This window comes from Ambystoma mexicanum, chromosome 4q, assembly GCF_040938575.1.
Source record: "Ambystoma mexicanum isolate Mex_15411 chromosome 4q, UKY_AmexF1_1, whole genome shotgun sequence".
Taxonomy (NCBI): domain Eukaryota; kingdom Metazoa; phylum Chordata; class Amphibia; order Caudata; family Ambystomatidae; genus Ambystoma; species Ambystoma mexicanum.
Window position 1 is genome coordinate 1,151,492,977 of NC_090928.1, and position 22,017 is coordinate 1,151,514,993.

Sequence of the window (22,017 nt, forward strand, 5' to 3'; positions counted from 1 at the left end):
TTATACCATTCTTGGCCCAAATAGAACATTCCTACAATATAAGAAAACTGTCTAGAATATTAAAAAAATTCAATAGATTCAACAACGAATATTTTATTGAATATGAAATTAGAAGAGAAATGAATAAGACTAATGGCCCTACAAAACAGGATGGCTCTCGATATAATATTAGTTGATCGTGGGGGAGTTTGCAAACTCGTAAAAACTGCATGCTGTGTGTATATAGATGATTACTCCCCTACGATATTTAAAGCAATCCGGAAATTACATGTCCTAAATTCCACACTCTCTACCGAAGAAGGGGGTTGGGGGATAGGATCCTGGTTGTGGGGACTATTGCGGTCCTGGGGATGGAAGTTAATTTCATTACTAATGGTTGTACTTGGTATATTCATAACATGTTGCTGTTGCATACAATACCTACCAATAGTTTGCACTGAGACAACTGAGGGATGTACTAAGGGATGTATGCACATGGTGTCGAGAGGAAAACAAACGTATGGCCGAAATAACAGAGACACTGATGAAACAAAAACAGTAAAACAATTCATGGCTATAGACATTAATGATGAAGATGATGCTCATGATAGCATGAAAGGTTCAGACACAGACTTATCCTCATCGGAGGAGGATACAATGAATGAATAAGACGTTTGGCATATGGCCAAAAGGAGGGTTTGTCAATCTGGAAAAGTGAATACCCTTCATTTGAATGACAGACGTAACTTGATGGCCGTAGGCCAACCGTTTTATGCACCGAATTATAGAAATACAGACTGCTATGCTAGACCAAGAAGCGGCCATTTTAAACGTAGCAAGAATCGCCATTTTGCTTGTTAACCATTGCTCATTGCTTTCTGTCTAAAACTGCTTTGCAGCTTGCAATTCTTGCGAATTCTGCTTACTCTGCTCAACTGTTAACATTGTTGTCTGAACATGAAAGGGCAAGGTCGCGGGACTGAGGAGTTCGTTGAAACTCCTCATGAGTAGCCCAGAAAGGAATGCCCACGCTCCCTCTCTGTAGCCTTGAGGGAGAGCTGCAGGGCATTTAATCATTTCAAAGCTGCCAGCCAGTCTCGTACTGTGGTAGAATATGTTAGAATAAAACAGCTAAAGGCTTGAATTATGCTCTTCTTACGGCCCCCCTTCGCAAAACCCTTTAGAGCGTGTCGGCTCCCAGGACACGAATAGTACCTCATAGATAGCAAAGCTTGGAATGTGACTCTTCCCCCGTGTGCAGCTTGCTTCCAAGAACAGAACCACTGTGTTCTGTTCAACAACTAAAAGATGCCTCCGCACTTTCTAATTGCACATTGTTACTAGAATAGACATCGAAAGTGTCATAATTGTCATACCCGTCGGAAATGTCCATCGTCATCCCGAGTTCAAAGAAACTTAGTAAAGAGGGGTGTTAAACATGACATAGCTGATTGTATGAGATGCCATTTGTATATATGTAACTGATGTACGTAATTCGCTCTCTTGCGTCCCTTGAGGTCTAGGAAACTCACGTCGCGGGCGTGAGACCACAGTTGGCCAATTGGAACTATTTTTGCTTGCAATAAACCCTAGCATTGGGAATTTGAACCTTGTGTCTGGCGCATCCTTTCGTGTATGGTTAATGCCTTGTTTCCATATCGCGAGGGACCCCTAGGGGCCCCCTTCACAGGGAGAAGGCACAAGGGGAAGGGTGGTGTAGAGCCTTGGAGGAAGCTTCCTTCCCCACTTGTAAAAAGCCCCTGAAAACCCAGAAACCGGAACCAAAATCTCCTGCCCCTGAAAGTCTGCCACTCAAGGAACAGAGGGGCGGTAGGAGAAATCAAGAGTTCAAACAGACCCATTTTGTGGAGGAGGTACACATGTTCAAATTTGAAAGAGAGGGATCCTCAGAGGATCCTGGAAAAAGGATCTTCTCCTTCAGAGATGGGGGAACTCCTCACAAAGATAATTGGTTCCCAAAAGATCAAAATCCAGACTGGGTAGATGTGGGGACTGAGCTAGTGCTGCCCATCATCCAACCCCAGAATGATCAGCAGGAAAATCCCCTGGTTCAAACCCAGCCTGGCGACTGCCTCCAAAAATGGAGGGGCAGCCCAGAACCAGGGGAACCCAAAACTTCTCCCATATCTAGCTGTCACCTTTTCTTTTCAGATTCCCAAGACTCCCAACAGAATCCTGCCCAAATCTTTTCTCTATCAGCGTCCAAAACTAAGAAACTAACTGACCACTTGTCCAAAATTGTACATTATCTTTGCCCCCTTGAGGAGACGGAGGGAAGATTCTATGCCCCGGTCCACATACAGGGGCAGTGTACAATTTTGGCACTGGTGGACACTGGATCCCAAGCTACCCTTCTGTCAAAAAAGGCTTTTGGTAAACTGAATTCGGGAAGGGGGAGAAACACCAAATTCCTCTAACCCCTCTTCCTGGACAACTTCAGAACTTCGACGGGAAGGAAATTCCCATCGAGGGGAATGCGGATTTGGACATTAAAATTGGGCGACAGAAGGTGAAGCATCCGGTCATAGTTGTAACCCCAGAGGGCACCCCTTGTTTACTAGGGAATGACCTCCTGCGAAGGTTGTCTCCTCTAATAGATTGTGTAAACAAGGTCCTCTGGACCCAGACTAGCCGACCAATAAAATTAAAACAGAGTGTCAACCATGTTAGTTTAAATGGCACATGCCACATGGTTGAACACAAATCTGACTAAGTAGAATTTCACTTCCAGAGAAACCAAATCCCAGACGTGACAGTAATAGCAGTAGGACAGCAAAGTGGTGTTGGGGGGGGTCCTCTCTATTTCTGAAAATCAACCTTCCTTCCAGTCTAAGGTGGCATTCCACGCTGGAAGGAAACACTCTGAAATTCTTTACAAACTCACAATCAGACATTCCCACTCCTATAGTCCGGAAAGAAGAAAAATCAGCTCAGAGCCTGGCTGATATTCAGCAAATTGGAGAGCAGTTGTTCATCCCTATTCAGTTAAATGAAGGGAAGGATTCTGTTCTCGCCCGAGTGTGTGTGAACAACGGTAAGAGCTTCATCAGCGAAGCCAGGTTCCGCAAACTCCCAAAAGATCCAGCCATTCCCACATTTAAAATGATAGACACATGAGAAATGGACCTGGAAACACTAAATTCCAAACATCTCCTGCCTAGTAGGTGTATGCTCAAAATGTCCATAGGCAACTAGAGAATAGTCCATAATTGTTGGGTCGTGCAAGACGTCACTGCCGCCTTTTACCTATGCAGTGACATTCTCAATCGCTTTGCCATTAGTTTGGACCTAATAAACTTCAAAGCTTGGTCCCGATTAGCGGATAATCCCTTGGGCTTTGATGACCCAGAGAAAGCATTTAGGTCATCTCAATTGCTGCCTTATGCAGTTGAAATTCAGATTGGAGAGGAAGTCACCATCCCAGAAAGGACATAAACAATTCTCACTGTAAGTGAAAGTTAAAAGAGGACCGAAATTGAAAAACCCTGACACCTATATTCATCTGAATGCTTATTTCCAACAGCAAGGGTTTGAGGTCAACTGAACACCACTAGTCAACTTAGAACATGACACCATTCCAATAGAGATGGATAACAGCGACTTAAAGAGTATCACTGTAGCCGCAGGCAACATTATTGGAATGGCGGTTGATGACCTACATTTTTCCATAGATTTAGGAAATTAACTGTTAGGACCAATCCCCAAGGACTGTTTTGACAGTGATAGTGATAACAACACAACACCAGACATGATCATTACCTGGCATGGGAGGAATTTCCTGGTATACACTTCCTGCCCTTATGGTAGGGACGATGTGACCTGTGGCTTCAGGAGGGAGGAGGTGATTTTCCAAGTCCGCGAGGACTGCCTTCCCCACCTGAAGCCACCAGTCCAAATCAGCACTCTGACCAGGGACTTCTCCACCCAGCTGAGGAGGCCACTGAGATAGCAAAACCGGAAGTCTTTCCAGGCTTCATGCTGATGGTTGAAGAGAGTCAACCTAGCTGATGCCTATGAGACTCTGGAGCAGAAGCAAACACTGAAACAAGTTTTCTTAGATTTGCAAGATCTCTTTGTGGTGGACTCATATGACTGTGGTCACAGCGACATCCACACAACAACAATTCCCATGGACCCTGGCATGACTCCAGTGTTTGTGAAGCAATATCGCTTGCCTCTCGCATCAATGGAGTCTCTTACTGAAATAATTAAGAACCTTGAGTCCCGTGGGATAATCCGTCTAGTCCACAGCACCTTCAATAATCCAGTGCAAGGTATTTTGAAGCCAAACGGCCAGTGGAGACTCTCTGCCAACCTTAGGGAGCTCAACAAATGGGTTCATACTTCCCGATTCCTCTTCCCGACCAAGGGCTGGCCCAGATCCAGGGGTCACAGGTATTCACTGCAATAGACCTGACCAATGGGTACTGGACTGTACCTGTCAGTAGGGAGGACCAATACAAGCTGGCCTTTACCTTCGGGGGCAGCAGTACACATGGACATGGACTCCCTTTGTATACATCAACTCTGGCAAAGAATTTAACATTTTTCTACATAAGGCCATACCCGACCCGGGTGAAAGGGGTGTCCCGGCCTATGTAGATGATGTTTTAGTCAAAAGCTCAACTGTGGAGGAATACATAGCAGAGATCCTTTATGTTCTGACACAGTTGAGGGCTGTCAGAGCAAAACTCTCCTTTCAAAAGGCACAGTGGTGCAGAACCCGTGTCAATTTCTTGGGGCATGAGATTACTCCTCAGGGTCTCTGTCCCCAGGAAAAGAAAGTGGAAGCACTCCAGAATTTGAAAGACCCCCACAGCCTCCTTGGACTGACTAATTACAGGAGAAAGTTCATTGAGGACTACGCAGAGATCACAAGTCCTCTGATTCATCTTTTGAAGGGGGGGTCAAGGGGGAGTGGGGTCCAGAACAAGCCGAGGCAGTAAGACAACTCAAAGAAGCCTCTCACAAGTGCCTTGCCTAGCTTACCCTTTCAAAAACAAGGAGTTCTTCTTGGAGACAGGGTTCTCAAATACATGTTTGACTGCAGTATTGTACCAAAAGCATGACAAGGTCAATAAAGTAATCTCCTATGCGAGTAAAACTTTATCCTCTGTGGACGAAAAATTCAACGATTGTGAGAAGGCACTCCTGGTAACGGTGTGGGAATTAAAGAATTACAGCCCGTGTATCCAGGGGGAACACATCATAGTGGAGACTCCACACCAGCCTCTGCAATATCTCCAAAGTGACAGAATCCGGGCCGGGATTGTGAGTAATTCCCAAATTACTTCCTGCAATCTGTCAATGCAAGGCTTTCCTGTGGAGTTTAGATATGGCCAAAACAAGAAGAGGCCCCTCGCGCAAGGTCTGGCTGACTTGCATGATTGTGCCAGAGAAAACTGTTTCGAGGACGAGAGTCTAAAAATCAAGGACAACATGGAGGCATACCTTAATTCCCCACACAAAGTATTTGAAGAAGACCAGTGTGAGGGAATGCCCACCGTCTATTTTGATGGATGCTCTTACCATGTTGACAACAACGGGGAAAAAGAACTTGTGGTCGGCGTAGGGAATGCATGGGTGAATGACGCCCTAGAACCCTCCGCTGGGTACAAGATTGGTCCCTGAAGTAGTCAAGTGGCAGAGTTGATGGCTGTGCATCAAGCCATCCTCATTGCTGTCCAACAACAACTCCACAAACTGGTCATAATCGCAGATTCAGATTATGTACGGAACGGGTTTGTGGAGCACCTGGTTAACTGGAAACCCAGAGGCATGTTATGTGCTATTAATAAACCCTTGAAACATGGGAAATTAATCCAAAATATTGATGATCTGGTCACCTCGAATGGGATGACCATCTACTGGAAAAAAGATCAAGGGTCATTCTAAAGTAGAGGGACCAGACGAAACTGGAAATGACCTAGCTGATCAGCTGGCCAAAACCGGAGCCATCCAAGGGGATCTACTTAAGATCGAGTCCTTGTTGGGGGAAATCCAGGTCACTGCTATCACTAGGTCCCAGGCAAATGCTCACAATGAACTCTCAACTGCATAATGGAGTAAGGAGACCCCAGATGCTGATTTGATTATGGCTCAAAAAGGGGATCCAATAATTGGTAAGTATTATCAACACATTGAGCACCCTGAGAAATGTCCCCTGACGGACACCAATTACATAGGGAAAGAGGACCTCGGAGTGTTGAGGAAATGTCCAAAAAATGTTCCTAATCCAAGATGGTTTGTTGGTGAGGAGATCCCTAGCTGGCCATGATCAGCGGGTGGTCCCTACCTCATTCCGAAGCCTGATGTTAAGTTACTCCCATGATGCGGCCACAGCCGGTCATAGGGGGTTTCATAAAACACTTGAAATCTTAAGAGAGGTTGCATACTGGCCACACATGGGGCAGGACCTCGATCAATACCTGAAGGGGTATCTTGTGTGTGCACAATTTCATCCAACATCCCTCACACACTGTGCGCCTCTCCAAAAGAGGAGGATGACACTGCCATGGTCAGAATTACAAGTCGATTTTATCGGGCCTGTGATTCGCTCCTCTAGTGGGAACAAGTACATGTTGACCGTGACATGCTTGTCCTCTAAATGGGTGGAATGTCTCCCGACCCCAAATTGCAAGGCAGAAACAGTAGCTGCCCTGATGATCAACCACATCTTCTCGCATTTTGGACTACCCCAAAGGATCGAGTCAGACCGAGGTAGTCACTTCACTAGCGAAGTAATGACAAAGATGTGGGAGATACTTGTGGTCAAAAGGAAATTACACATTGCCTACCGGAAAGCCCCTAGTGGTGCAGTAGAGAGATACAACAGCAGATTCTGGGCCAAGTTGGGATATTCGATTACCTCTTGTCCTGATGGTAATCAGATCTACCCCTTCATCTGCAACCAAAATGTCACAGTTTGAGCTGATGACTGGACGCAGGATGGTGCTTCCCCAGCATCTGCTCTACATGACCCAGGAGCAGACATTGATAAATGCTTCCACAACTCATGAGTATGTTGAAAATCTGAGAAAACACCTTCAACATGCTGCTTTTGCCTATGCTCAGCGAAATCTAGAGAGATCTGCAGACAGCATGAAGACCCACTATGACTTGAAGACGACTAGAAAAGAATACCATGTAGGAGACCGGGTCTACTTATACAATTTCCAAAGGAACCAGGCCAAACAGCGCACATTTTTGCCTAGCTGGAGGGGTCCTTTTGAAATTGTAGACAAAATCTCACCAGTCGCCTACAAAATCTGCATCCCCAAAGGCAGTTTGGCAGAGGGGGAAGATAAGTGGGTCCATATCAACCAACTGAAGTGTTGCCATCCTAGGCACACTCTGCAGCAACTAGAGGATTTCTCTGGGACCCCAGAGGTGTTAACTACAGCCCCCTAGAATTCCAACTAGAAAAAATGATTCCATCTGTATAATTAATAAATTGCCAATAGAATAAAATTGTCCTGATATGCCAAATGTATGTGTCCGCCCCACTACATAAATAGTGGTGGGGAAATATCTACAAATATGCTTTTGCTTTGTCATCCTAGAATTGGAAACCATGGAGACTAAAACCAAGGAGGAACACTGAGGGACCGGAAGCAAAGATACAAGGGGCCCGGGGTATCGCTCAAAACTCTCATCAGGAATCGGTGAGGAGAACCGGTCGATACATCACTGATGGGAGAAGCTGATGAATTCTGACATTTGGACCAGAAAGAAAAGAAACTGATCATCCCAATCTCGCGACTTCCTTTGACGGGTGGTCAAAGCCAAATCATGAGGGGGGGCTTGTGGGATGTATTGACCAACTAGGCTCTGCCCTGCAACATCAATGTGTGCTGGTGGCACCAGGACCAGCAGAATGGATGCAAAAAGCCCTATGCACGCTAAACCTCTGAAAATTGCGCAGTGACACCGGAAAAGTTGGCTGCCAATCTACTTTGCCTGTGTCAGTGGTGGAACAGGAGACCACACTGCTGAGACCTGTCATTGGGCTGCCCACAGAGTGAAAATGGAAACTACATGAAAGGCAGTGCTTCATTGCAAGGAAACCTAGAAGTCCTCTGAAATCCTGTTTTCCTTGGTTGCTGAAATTACAAAATAATCATTCCAAGCATCAGAAAATCCAACATCCTTGCTGGGTGTTACTCATCACCTTATTTAAAGAATCCACATAAGCACACAATGTCAGGAAAAGGAGATTCCATCACAAGAATATCCACATTAAAAAATGTGCTTGTCTGTAAAAATCTATCAGAATATGGACGCAGTACCGTCGGCTGCCTGTATGAAAGCTGTCATTAAGTGCATTGGAAGCTTAAACTTGTGCCAGTAAAATGAAATGGTTGAAATAAAGTGACTTTCTATGAAAAACAATATAGGTTACAATTATTTAATCTCTATGTATAAAAAGACTGGAATTAGAGATCTGTTTGCCTATTTTGAAAATGTAAGTTTATTTTATCAAAGACAATTTTAAACAAATTGAGTTTAAAGTAACCTCTGATGCCAGCCACAGAACGTCATAGTAAATTCCACAGTGTGCCCCAAACAAAAGGCACCTTCCTTCTGCTCTCTGCCCCAGAAACTCCCATTCAGTTGTTAATGGTGAGGGGAGGAGATTTTGGCCTGTTGCACCGGGGAGAGACAAAGGGCTTCCTGGATTGAAAAGAATATGCAGATGCAAGTGTCAACAGAATCTCCTGCCAGAGGAAAGAAAGAGGCAGGGGTTGCTCTTGACTCACCAAAACTTTGGGGGCGGGACAGACAGTGTTGTATATTCTGAAAGCACAAGAAAGTATATTTTTGAAAAGGACTGACAGAGGACTGTGCAAAATAGTAAAAATTGTAAAATTACAGTATTGTTAATATGAAAATTCTAAAAAAAAAACTACTCAGAACTCTGTGCTATGTTCAGGGACATGACTGCAGAATTTGGGGTTTTGTAGCAATTGTGGTAATGACAGAAACATGAAACTTCACATGATTATGCCCAGATACCATGTGCACATATGTGTAAAACTGGGGATAAATCCGACATTGTGCGAAAAACTGCCAAATCTAGACCTAAGCTTTCACCATGACGGGGCTCGTATGAATACTTGCTCCACCAAATTTGTGACATCAATGTGCTGTTGCTAGCAAGTTTGTAAAATTGTAAATATGTCTTGTATGAAAAATAGATTTCATGTGCAGAAACAAAGGGGAGGTTCTTCCTGGATCATAAAATACAGCGTCATCATGACACTGTGTTTCCTTCTCAAATCAGGGGAGAGGAAAGACCCTAATGAATAGAATACCTGTAATACATAAATAGAGACAGCTTAGGACCTAGAAAGACATACACATTCACCCACCAACCGATTGCTGGCGGAGCACTTTGCAAGAGAAATCCATATCCAAGACTCCAGAATTCTGAAAGCAGAAAGGCCGACTTCCAAAGCAGAACCATTCTCAGTTTGGCCTTTAATAAATACTGAAACCAGATTTTACCCCAGACCTCCAAGGGGAACCAAAAAGAACAGCCTGGCTGTGCTGTTGCTGCTTTATTGCTAAGAATTCTTGCCAGTATCCAGAGATCCAACCCAGTAGAGCAGAGCCGTGACCAAATAGCTGCGAACCTGAACCAATTCGTCAGATCCAGTCCAATCCCACCATGCAGTGTCCAGAGTGCCGTGCTGAGTGCAGAACCAGACCGCCTTGAGTTCAGTCTGGTGTGCTAGCTGAATTCCTGTCCAGAAAGTCTCCCTGACCAGATCCCTGACAGGTCCATTACAAACATTGGTAGTGAGTATCCATAGCATAGGATTGTCGCTAGCAAATATCTTATCCATAAGTAATCCTATCCAAACCCATTCTATTATATCCAGAACTGCATTGTAGAAAATCTTTTGTCTTACCTGAATCTTTGTCTCATCCCTATAGTCCTTCAGTAATAGTAGTGTTAAAATCATCTTTGCGCTCATATATTTTCTGAAGAAAGGCGAGCGTCTCGGCAGGCCAAATCAACCAGTGATATCCTGAGCTGGTGGCCACGCTGTCGTGTAGTTTGCATCTTCATAGTCTCCCTAATGTAAAGAAATCTTGTTTGTTAATTTTAAAAAGCGCCTCTTTATTTTGCTATTTTGACGCTTTCTAAAAAACGACCTCCACAAAAACCTTCATAACTTCTTCACCGTGTATGCTAGAAACAAAATTTAAGTGTCTACTTGAAGCTAACATCCCCAGATTTCTAACGACTCAAAACCATATCCTCTTTATTTTTATGCAATTGCGCTTGCCGCGCACGGAAAAGTTTGCCGCAAATTTTTGGTTTGGTTCAAATCTATCACATGTGAATAGCTGTTCATTGCATCTGACCTCAAAGTTAAGTTTTCAACCTGCTAGTTACTCAATAATCATTGCTAGTGTTTGTCTGATACCATACAAAGCGGCTCCCACAGTTTTTCAGTGTTTTCCCATTCATTCAAAGCCACATTCAAAACCTTTTTTATCTGTTTGCAATCATTCCTGTTTTTCTCTGTGTTTGCTGGGGGGAAATTGGGATTGAGACTATTTGTTGAATTCTGTATTCCTGAAACCTGTTTTCTCTCATTCCATCTCGTCATACTGCATATTGGGAGGGATTGAGAAGTGTGCAGGGGGAAAGAGTAATCACATTGGGCCTCATTAGGACCCTGGCGGAGTGGGTTTCCGCCAGCGCTAATCGCGGCGGACCCGTCCGCCGTACTACGAGTTCCCTTAGCGCCATGGAGGTTTTCTCCGCCTGGTTTTACCGGGCGGAGAAAACCATGGCGCTAAGGGACCTCGTTGTTAATTACGCCGCCGTACTTTACAGCGGCGTAATTAACTCCTTCCCCACTCCCATTATACCCTATGGGGCAAGAATGGGAATGGGGAAGGGTAAAATGGGGATTGGGGATTTACCGCTCCGCCAAGGTCGGCATGGGGTGGTAAATCCGCCAACCCCCATGGCGCTATCGGCGGCTTTCCGCCATGCTCCGCGGTGCATTTAGCACCGCGGATTCCGCCAGGGTCGTAATGAGGGCCATTGTATTTTGATTGAACCCATACAAAGTATTATTCTATGCTGAATTATTTTCCTATCATTGCACCATCTGATTAAAGCGTTTGTTTATTGAGATATATATATTGTTAAATCCATAAATAAATATTTTAACTTTGCAAAACATCCTGCTTCCTGGTTCACTGAGACCGTGGGATTCAAAGAGAGGGGCGTGATATAAGGGTACATCATTCAGAAATAAAATAACTTATAGGCATAAATAAATGATTAAGGGTTCCAGCTGTGCATCACACGCTAGGCATTGGCTTAGGTGGAGTGCCGGGTTGAAATCACTTACAGCCAAATTATGCCATGGTACCGAAAATGGGTGTAAGGTCAGCAGATTTACCTCCAGCACAAAGCTGGAAGTGAATGTGTGAACTTTCTGCCCAAACTCGGGATTGGGCGGCGCAGTAAAGGAATTACTGCTGCATTTGTACCACTCTGCCCAACAATGTGATGAGCCCTAGATCCCAATCACAGAGGCTTTATGATGAACATAAAGAACAACTTACTTTACCATGCTTTCTCATGGGCCCAAGATGAATGCCATATTTTACCATGTACTACCATCCCAGGTCTTTCAAACTGAGATGGGACCTTTTTCTGTTTTATGTTTCTCCTCTTTCTCTGGCTTTCCACCCTTGAAACACTAGGGCACTTGTTACCCTTTTCTCTATTGTGTTAATGTACCATTAGAGTAATTCCTTCGATAACCTGGGTGTCCTGATCAGAGGATCTTCCTGATTTCGATTCTGATACATGATTTTATCTTACACACTTGCCCTATTATTGCTTGTGTTGAACCAGGAGACCTACCTTCCTGCAAGTCCTGATGAGTTAGCAACCTACCCCATGTGTCCTTTCTTACATACCCATGGCACTTTAAAGTTAATTATCACAAAGTAGTGCATTATAAAACTGCAATAAATAAAATATAAAATAAAACACAAAACAAGAAGCTCAATTTCACCACATACATCCTTTGCAACCTACCTAGATGTTCTCCAACATCAGCATACCATTGCCGTGACATGTCTCCCCATGCAGATTCACCCAGTTCCCAAGTTTCCGCCACTTCCCTGGAAATCAATCCATGGCCTACACCTCCACCATTACTTGCCTGAAACAATCTCCTCTATTCTCCTGGGAACGCTTTCCATGTTCAAATCCTCAACAATCCCCCTGTTCCATGCACCAGTACTCTGCTTTCCACTTTTTTCTCTACTGATCTTACTCCACTGGAATACTTCATCAGCTGACATTTAATCAGTTCACTCAATAGAAGTATTAAGATTGGGCTCCAGTTCTATCTCCTAGTCAATAAAGGGGTGTCCCATCACCCCCTCACCCGGTCACCGCTTGGCCAACCCTAACTATGCACTTAACAATTGTATATATGCATCACTGTAACCGCTGTGGCAAGACCTATATCTTCTTGTAGAATGTGCTTGTTGACCATCTCCGTGCCCCATCCCATAACCCAGTCACCATCCATATATTCATTATATTATGTTATGGTCCCACAAAAGGGAACGGTCTCTTCTGCCTATTTGCTCTCTGTACAAAACTTCGGGAACAAGTGACAATCAATGCAAACAAATAAAATAAGTAAAACTAAATATTAGTACCATTCCCTGTTATTAATAGAATGATGTGCACAGGTGGTTTTCTAATTAAATATGAGTATTTTAACAAAGTGTCTGTCAGAAGTGTCCTCAGTGTGATTTTGTACTCAAGAGGTGCGTCTTGACACGCTCTGTCAGTTCGTTGCACGTTGTTCTTGATGAGGGGGAGGAGGCTCTGGAGGGACGTTCCTCTCAATTCCAAAGGGATATCCTTTGAAAGATCAGTGCCACCCTCCAGCGCTTCTGTACTGCGATACAGGGCGGCTGGACTCAGCTCCCTGGCTTAGTGGACCCTGGCTGGGACTTTCGGCTACCGGTACTTGCAGAGCATGGTGGTCTGTGACATTAAATATCGGAGTTAGTGGTTTGGTATGTTTGAAAGCTGCCGAGAGAGTGCCTGAGTGTTTAAGAGTACCTAAAGTCAGCTAGGTCGTTTTCAGTGCCACGTCTCTTTTCGGGGCGCACTCCCAAGAAGTAGCTGTAAGATGAATGTTTAGTGTGTGTCTCACAATCTGCCAGGGGATGTGCACTGAGGGGTGTTTGAGGTTACCCCGCTGGCGGTTACTGATGGCCCATTGTTAGACCTCCCACTCTCCTGCCCGGCATGGTTTGACAGGATTGCCTTTCATTTACTAATGATCATTAGCACCCGGCGAGGGTGCAATCAGAATGCAAGAGCCATTCTGATTGGCCCTCGCCGAGTCATTACCAGGCTGGGAATCCCTCTGTTGGGATTCCACGCCCTTTGGGCCTAATTACGACCCCAGCGCTAAACCATGGTGCTTTTAGCACCATGGTCCATGCCGGGGTCCGCCATACTGTATGGCGGAATTAGCGCCCCATTCCAAGGTTGGCGGGGCGGTAATTCCCCATACACCTTACGCTGGTAAGACCAGCCGTTAAGGTCGGGTCCCGCAAAGGGACCTCGTAATTAGGCGCTAATAGGTTAACGGCACCGCAGCCTCTTTTACGGCGCCGTTACCCATTAGCGCATGGGTCGTAATGAGGCCCTTTGTCCCCGGCAGGGGGGCGTGGCAGCCCTCGGCCAATGAGGAGGCTCGAAGCGGGGCCATCCCCGCTCTGAGCCTCCCCATGGCTGAGAGGCTGCCTTCACCCCCGCCGGGGACTCTGGTTAGCTTTTTTTTTTTTTCTACCCTCCCTCCCTCCTCCCTGCCCTCCCCACTTACCATTGTGTTGCTGTGTCCCCGCTGGGGAACGATTGCAGGCTCCAGCAGTGTGGAGACACACGGCTGGAGGCTTGCATTGTCCCCTAGCAGGGACGCAGGTACGTATTTTTTTTTTTTAAAACCTTCCCCTGCCTCCCGCCCTCCCAACCCTACTTACCTTCTGCTTCTTTTTTTTTTGCTCGGGAGCGGATGCGCTGGGAACACGTGTTGGGACTCCCGTTTTCCCTTTCCCGGCGGCCATTTTCTTGGTCGTTTTATTATTTTTTTTTCCTGTCCCGAAACGCTGCGGCTTTTCGGGACAGAAAAAAATGCTTTTAGTGCCCCGGTCACGCACATAATGCGGGCTGGGGTACTAAAAGCAATATGACCCTTGTGGCGGGGGCATTACCGACTCATTCCTGAGTCGGTAATGCCCCCGCCACTCGGGTCAAATTGCTTAATTACTATTACTAGTAGAAGGATTGTATAGTGTGATCTAACTGGTTGTGAAAGTCCTTGCAAGCACACTCATAGTCTTTATTTTGTTTGTGGCTTGAATTTGCCATTGACTGAAGTGCTGCAGTAGAGGAACTGTGCAGGGCCAGTGCTATCACTAGGCAAAATTAGGCACCTGCCTGTATGTTGGAAATGTTAGAGCGGCAAAATGCCGCGTTAACACACTAATTAATACCTTGCCTGCAGTGTTAGCACCGGCCCTGCCCTGTTGTTAAACTGTCTGCAGGCTGGCTGCAGCAGCATGGCACCTGCGCATTAGCATGCCATGAAGCACTGCACATGCCGCTGAGACCGATTGGCGACTCAATGGTATGAGTCAGTGAATGCTGCAGTGCGCTTTGCAGCCTGGATGAGCCCCCTCAGCCTGTTAACTTGAATTGGTCCGGACTGTCAGATGTGGTGGCCGCCTGCGCACCCTGCACTAGCTGCAGGCCTGCAGCAGCCTTTGTTGTTATCCATTATAGTGGTGGCGGCCCCTGCTGTGCCTGTGAGAGGGGCCCAGGGCCGGGCCCTGGCTGTGCTGAGAGATCAGAGAGTAACAGTCTGATGCAGGTAAGGACCGAGGTTCTGTGTCAACTACTGCCGACCAACACCCTGGTGCATCATGCATGCAGTGCTTCCCAACCCTTTCTCTGTCTTCATTAAATATTATGCCCATGCCTGGTTGGCTGGCTGCCAATGGCTCAGGCTGCAGGCTCTAACAGTAAAAGCTCCTCAGGGGCGGGGGGCGGCCTCGTGTCTGCTTCTGCGGCTTACGGCCATATTATGGAAAATAGTGGAATCCGTTTTTTAAGCATATACTGATCATGTGTTATTGTTATAGAGATTTTGCTGTATGAGTTGCTCACATCATTAGCATAGACTGCAAAATCTTTGTGCCCTGACTCAATTGTATACCTGGATAGGACTCTACCCCTTGTCCCACCAGGACACTCGACCCGTGCTCTCCTCTCTCAGTTGCACACTGCACGGTCCTCGCTGCTGCCAGCCGACCCTATTCTTGCATGCAGCATGCTGACTTTCCTGTCACTGCCTGGCCGCCCCCTTTGTGCCCTGCTCCTGTGTTTTCATTCCAGTCACCTCCGCTCTTCTATCACTGACTCACTCACCACCAAACTATTGTATCTGAGTGGAGAGCAATGGCGTATGACACAAATATTGCCGGTGTTGTTTGCTTATTGACCCACACATTGACTACGAAAGGCCATGCTAATCCCTATGGCCATTCCAACCCACTTCCTTCCCAAAACGCATACACTCCCCGGATGTCTTTGAGTTTGGTTTACTCAAGCCACACCATACAATTTTGCACTTGTAGCGCCTGGCAATGTTTTTTCAATGCAGTCTTCTAAGAGTTACTCACTAAATTTGAGCTGTACATGCACTACTGATATAATACAAATGTCTTACCAGACGTGCCTACAGCCACATGATTTACATTTCACTGAAGTCCTGTTAAAAACAAGCATTGACAAAGGCAACGGTTTTGACTTGTGTATAGGTATTAGGCATTTGCAAGACACTGCAGTTGTATGCCCAAGTAGTCACACCACTTGCTCCTGCTACCATCAATAGCCAGTTAATACCACTACGGCAATGTCTGGCAAATGCCTTTCCCATGTCTACAAAAAGGCCCACCTGTTGGCATTGCCAATGCTTGATGTTGTTTTGGTGGTGTGGCACCAAATCTGGCAGGGCAACTGGAGCAGCTGTTTTGAGCTGCCCCACATTCGTTTGTTGATTTCTTTTTAGCATGCTGGCCTAGAAGTCAGCCCCTCCTGCAGGGCAATTCACACCTCATGAAAACAAGGCTGTGGGAGATGTGGTTGGTGGGAGGGGGTGTAAAGACTGGAGGGGGTTATCTGTACTTCTGCTCTCTATATGGCAGAAGAGAGGCACAGAGGACCCCAGCCAAGATTCTCTATAGGATAACGCTGGTCGAGAAATCAAGGCCTAGCTTCTCAGGAGGTGATGCTGGCTGGTTCTTAAGTACAGTGTAGTCCCCAAGCCCCCACAAAGGAATGTCCACAAACTGTATTAGTTAAAACACAGTCTTTATATAATTAATATTCAAGGTTATGTACACTATCACAATAACTTACTTTGTGCTCAGGAAATCAACAATGGTAAATATATACAGTTCTATAGTGCTACCACAATTATTATCAGATCTCATTAAAGTGCATCCCCTATACTTTGGTCAAATGTAACACAGATCACTTAATAAAGGCAACCAACAATAGACATAGGAGGAAAGCAGTTGGTTAGGATAATTGGCAGAATACTGGCCCCTACCACTAGACACAGTTCTGTGTGGAGATCCCCCCACCTGGGCAACCTGTAAAATAAAGATATAACACAAGCCCACTCCATATATTGTTCTATAAGTCTTATTTCCTTCCATAATGTTTCTACTCCCCCAATGTACCTGGTAGAGCAGAGTTCTTCGAAGAGGCGTCGATGGATCCTTCTTGAGTGACTCCCTTTAAAGCAGGAGCCACAGATCCTTGAGAGGCATCGGAGAAGGTGAACTTGGCATCGACAGCGTCGATGAAAAGTTTGAGGTTTTACCACAAAAAAGGGTTTTTGGGGGTGGACCCCCAAAAAATAAATAAATAAATAAATACAAATTCAAAATAAATTCGACCCTTTGGTTTTAGGTCCTTTTGATTCAACCCTTTTGGCATTCGATCCTATGCATTCAACGCTTTGACCTATAACCTCCCAAAATGGAGGATACTCAGAGCACCTGTTAAATTCAGCATGGAGCTGCCACCAGCCCATACTCTGCTCTGTGGGCCACGCACAGGTGCCCAAAACCATACACTAGGGGCACAGGGTTGCACCCCACCCATGGGTGCCATAAGGGTATCCCATGAGTCTGTACACCAAACCAAAAACAGGAAGAGCTGCACTGCCAGTAGTTCCACGTGGACTTCTGGGCAGAAAACAATACAGAACACAAATGAAAAAGGCCTACCGGACAAGAACAGGGAGGCCGTGTCCCTCCAACACATTTCCGACATGACAGGGGGGCAATTCAATGAGAGTGAAGCCGGCCAGCAAGTTCCAACAGCTGTCTTCAGCCCTTTAACTTTGGAGCATGCTTTTACATGGCTTAGGCTCTTTAAGAAAATAAATAAATAGCAGTTAATCTTTTTGTAATATGGAAGTGGGATTTGTTTCATTAAGTTTGTCTACTTCTTAAGTTTTAATTGTCAGCATGTGTTCTTCCGCGTTTTTGACATGCTGCTTGGTAGAGTTGGCACACAGACGTGTTTCTAATGTTTTGAGCAACCTATTTTACAGAGATAACGTTTGAAGGGAAACATTTCCTACTCTGGTAATTTCTCCTCTAAAAACGAACTGGGCATGTTTTGCATAACATGTTTCCATAACCTTCTATAGTATATTGCCAGATTCATATATGAACCTCAGTTGTTTCCCAGAAAAGCCAAACTAATGTTTTGCTATGTTTGTTGGGGGAGATTTTCTTTAAGGCGAGTCTTCGAAGACATGCCTCCGATTTGGATGGATCTATGTGATATGTGTGTCAAACTCTTCAAGGTGCATGCATGTAACTCGGCAACAGGAAAACTGGATCAGAAAACGGGATAACCCACTTTACCAACATTGTGTGAGCCTGAGCAAATCACAGTTGCTCTCTGTCGCTCAGTCCACTTACCTGCCTAAATTGTGAGTGCATAAACCTGGAAACTAGATGAAACATATTTAAATACAATTATCATCCAACCAAAGCTGGTACTCATTTATCATCCTCTGAAGGATGAAAGGCTGAGTTGGCCATGCCGGGAGTCCAACATGCACCTGTAGATCACACACAGATCGCAGCAGTGAGCGCTCAACCCACTATCATTCTTATGGCTTACTTTCCTATGTTTTAGTTGCATTTCTAGGAGGTTCTGTAGATGATTAGCCAATCCTGTTCCCAACGCCTATAACCCAAAAGCCTTCAGGATGAAAATAGGGAGGGATTTCAATAGCCTTCCCAGGAAATGTGGTAAGGTAACTTTTAAAACTTATTTATAAAATTGGTAAATAGCTGCCACAAATCTGGTCTTTCTACAGCTCATCACATTGAATGGAAGAGGATTTTGCGGGACTGTTTGACTGAACCAAGCCCTCATGCACAAGTATATGATGGAGTAGAAGAGGGTCTGCAGCAATCGGTAACAAAATGAGGACTGTTGGTTGAGAATGGTTAGGATCTGGAGTGGGGCAAGGGGCGCCAATATGACAAATTGCCTAGGGTGGCAAAATTCCTTGCACCGGCCATGGAACTGGAACTGTGGGGTCTGCTAATATTTTTGAAAGCGACTTCTGGTCATGGCCCCTACGTACGCAATTAAGATGTAAAGATTGTACCACTTCTCTTTTTTTTGCTCTGAAAAACTGGAGCAGGCTCGGGCATTACTGCTACTAGCCTCCCCATTTGGTGCCTCTGTCCTTGCTTAATGTTCTCCAGCTGCCTTTGTTGTTGATAGCCAAATTCCATCCACAAGTGGCCTGGAAGGTGGCAAAAGCAAGGGTATGATCGCCACCTTTTTTGAGCTCTTATCCAGGGTCACAGAAGTGGTGGATTCTGTGGCTTCCTTACTTGATGATGGTGTGAAGAATTGTCTGTTAGTAACTGACACAGAGTCAAATAATAGTGGGTGTAGGGGGCGCTGTTGCGCCGAAGTAAGATGGCCGCCTAACTGCGGAGCTCCGAGCTGGGAGAGCGCACAAATCCCGAAAAAAGACCCTATTGCTGTGGCTATCCTCTTGTGTGCAGGCAGTGCTTCTTCCTGAACACATCCGCTGCATTCCTGCGGATTCCTGGCCCCCGCGGCCCCCTGCGGACCGTACTGCTGCCCTCTGACTCCGCCGGTACTGAGTGGGCCTGGCCGCTCCGCTCCGCGGCTCCACCGGCTGCGGCTCTCCCTCCTACTTCAGGGCGCGGCGCTGCGGGCCGCTGTGGGGGAGGGGCGCAGGAGCCCTCCTCGTCGGCCCGGGCCGGCCAGCTCCCGTGGGGGCCCCGCGCTCCATCGACGGCCTCATCACCCTTCCTGCGGACCCCATGCACCCTGCCTGGGCCTGTGACCGCCTGCATCTTCAGGCTCTCGCGGCGCTCGTGACGCCGCACTGTCCGGCTCCCCTGTCTCGTGCCGCGGGGAGCGGAGACATCACCGCGGACCCCTGCTTCTCCGCACCACCTGCCTTCGGCGCCCCCCCTCCGGCGGGGCGTAGCCCCCTGATCCACGACAAGGTAGGGGGGTGCTGGGGGAGGGGGCCGCTTGGGTTTCTCCCGTCTCCTGCGATCCTGGGCTGCAGTTGAGCCTGTGTGCTGGGCTAGCCACCGTGCTACTTCTCCTTGGCTGCTGTCCCTTGTTCGCTCCAGCGGTCCCTGCCTGCATTGACTTTGGACCCTGAGCCCCAGCGGACACTTGCTCTTGGGCACCGCAGCTTTCTCCGGCCTCCATCTCGCCTGCCCCCCCCCTACCGATCCACCCCATGCCTGCGGCGCAGCACCACATCAGGTCGGAGGGCGTGTGGGGGTGCGGCTGTGTCCTGCCTCGGAGGTCCCTGCGGCCACCCCATCCACCTCCTGCGGGTTTGGCTGACCACCACTTGTTTCCCTGCCACCCCGGCGGCTGACACAGCTGGGGGGCCTCGCTCCGGCGCTACTTCTCTCCCCTGGTGGTCCGCGCCTGCCCTCACTGCACCATTGTCCTTCTCTGCCCCCCCCCTTCTTCGGCTACTGGTTGCTGCCCGCAATTACAACTCTGGATCCGGACCCCTCACTGGGCAACCTTCGTGTAATACCCCTCTCAGCTCCACTTCTAGCCCACGGACAATTGGCTTCCCTCACCTGTCACCAGCCAACCCACTACTTCCCAACTGTGTGGGCTCTCCAGTGCTCCCAGGCTCTTGCTAGCAGTCCGCCAATAACACCGGAGCGCTCCTTGTGGAAGGGCCCTCAGCCCCTACAACTACGGAACTGTCCCTACACATCACTGGCAACCCCACGTCTGGCCTACCCCTCTGGTCCTTGTGCCCGGCGGTCTCGCTCTGTGTGCTCTGGTGAGGACCCCTGGTGTCTCCCCCAGCCTCGTTAGCTGCTCTCCACGCCTTGCCTCCTTCCCCCTGGGGCGTCCTGCGGACCGTCGATCGGAGGGCCTCCTGCCATACCTGCACCAGATCCTGGACACCGGACGTGTTCTATCACCATGACCAAAGGAGCCGGTTCTAACAAGAAGCAGGCCTCGCTAAATATGTTTGCTAAAACTCCCTCCAAGCCGATGACTGACCCTCTGGAGGAGTCGCCAGTCACTGCAACTCCCTCTACCTCCGACGACGCGCAGAAAATGATGGAATACATGCGAGAGGGTTTCACCATGCTCCACACTAAACTGGATGATATGAATGGGACCATCTCATCCATAAAGGCCCATATCGAAAGAACAGACAGCAGGGTCGCTGAGATCGAGACAAGGGTTGGCACCGCAGAGGACGACCTGGTCTCCCTTCGCACAGCTGTCACTACCCTGACCGGCCGGGTCTCTATGGTCGAAAAGAAAAATGACGACCTCGAATCCCGCTCCAGGCGGAATAACCTCCGCATTGTTGGTATTCCGGAGGACGACATCGGGGAGCCCATGGAGGACTATGCAGAGCGCACCCTTTTGACCCTCCTGGATAGCCCCAAGCTTTCGGCACAATTCGCAGTGGAGCAAGCTCACCGCTCTTTGACCGCGAGACCCAGGCCGGGTGCCCCACCCCGCCCTATCATTGCCAGAATCCTCAATTTCCGTGACCGCGACGCCCTGCTCTGTGCAGCCAGGGCCAAGGGTGAGCTTCATCTTGGGGCGGCGAGGATTCACTTGTACCCGGATTACTCTGTGGCTGTGCAGCAGGAGCGTAAGACCTTCCTTGCGGTGAAAAAGAGACTCCGGGACCTAGGGGTCAAGTACTCCATGCTCTTTCCCACCAAACTGAGGATTGAACACTCTAATCAAACACACTTTTTCACTATCCCCGAAGAAGCCTCGAAATGTATAGATGAACACTTTCCTGGTTGATGTAAACAATGTTGACATAGGTTGTATGGTTTCTCAATGATTGCTGTGTACCTGGGCCGTGGGTCGGGGCCGCCATGGCGCTCCCCCCCCGCGATTGCCACTATTCATCGTACTTTATTGTAGTTCATGTTGCTGATGTTGCTTCATTTCCTATCTGTGAGGGTGTGTCTTCGCAACCTGCTGTTGCACCGCTGACTGTAATGACCATTTCTCTTGGGTCCCTTCTCGGAGTTACCCGACATTTCATCCCAGTTACTTTGGTCGATTTGACCGCGGGACCCAGGCCCCTTCTAGCTAAATACGCACCCAACTATGTTGCTACCGCGTCTTGTCACACGGCTGCACCCCAATCTCCGTTGGGCCCTCTCGCTCATAGATTTGGGCCCGTGGTAACTCGCATGCACTCTAAATGCCCTGCCTAATCCTACTACGTAGCACAACTCTCCTTATGCTCTCCCAGTCCGGCGCGCCATTGCCCGGCTGCAAGCAGACCCCCAGGCGTTGATGCCTAAAAGTTTACGTTTGTTGTGGTTTTGTTTGGGTTT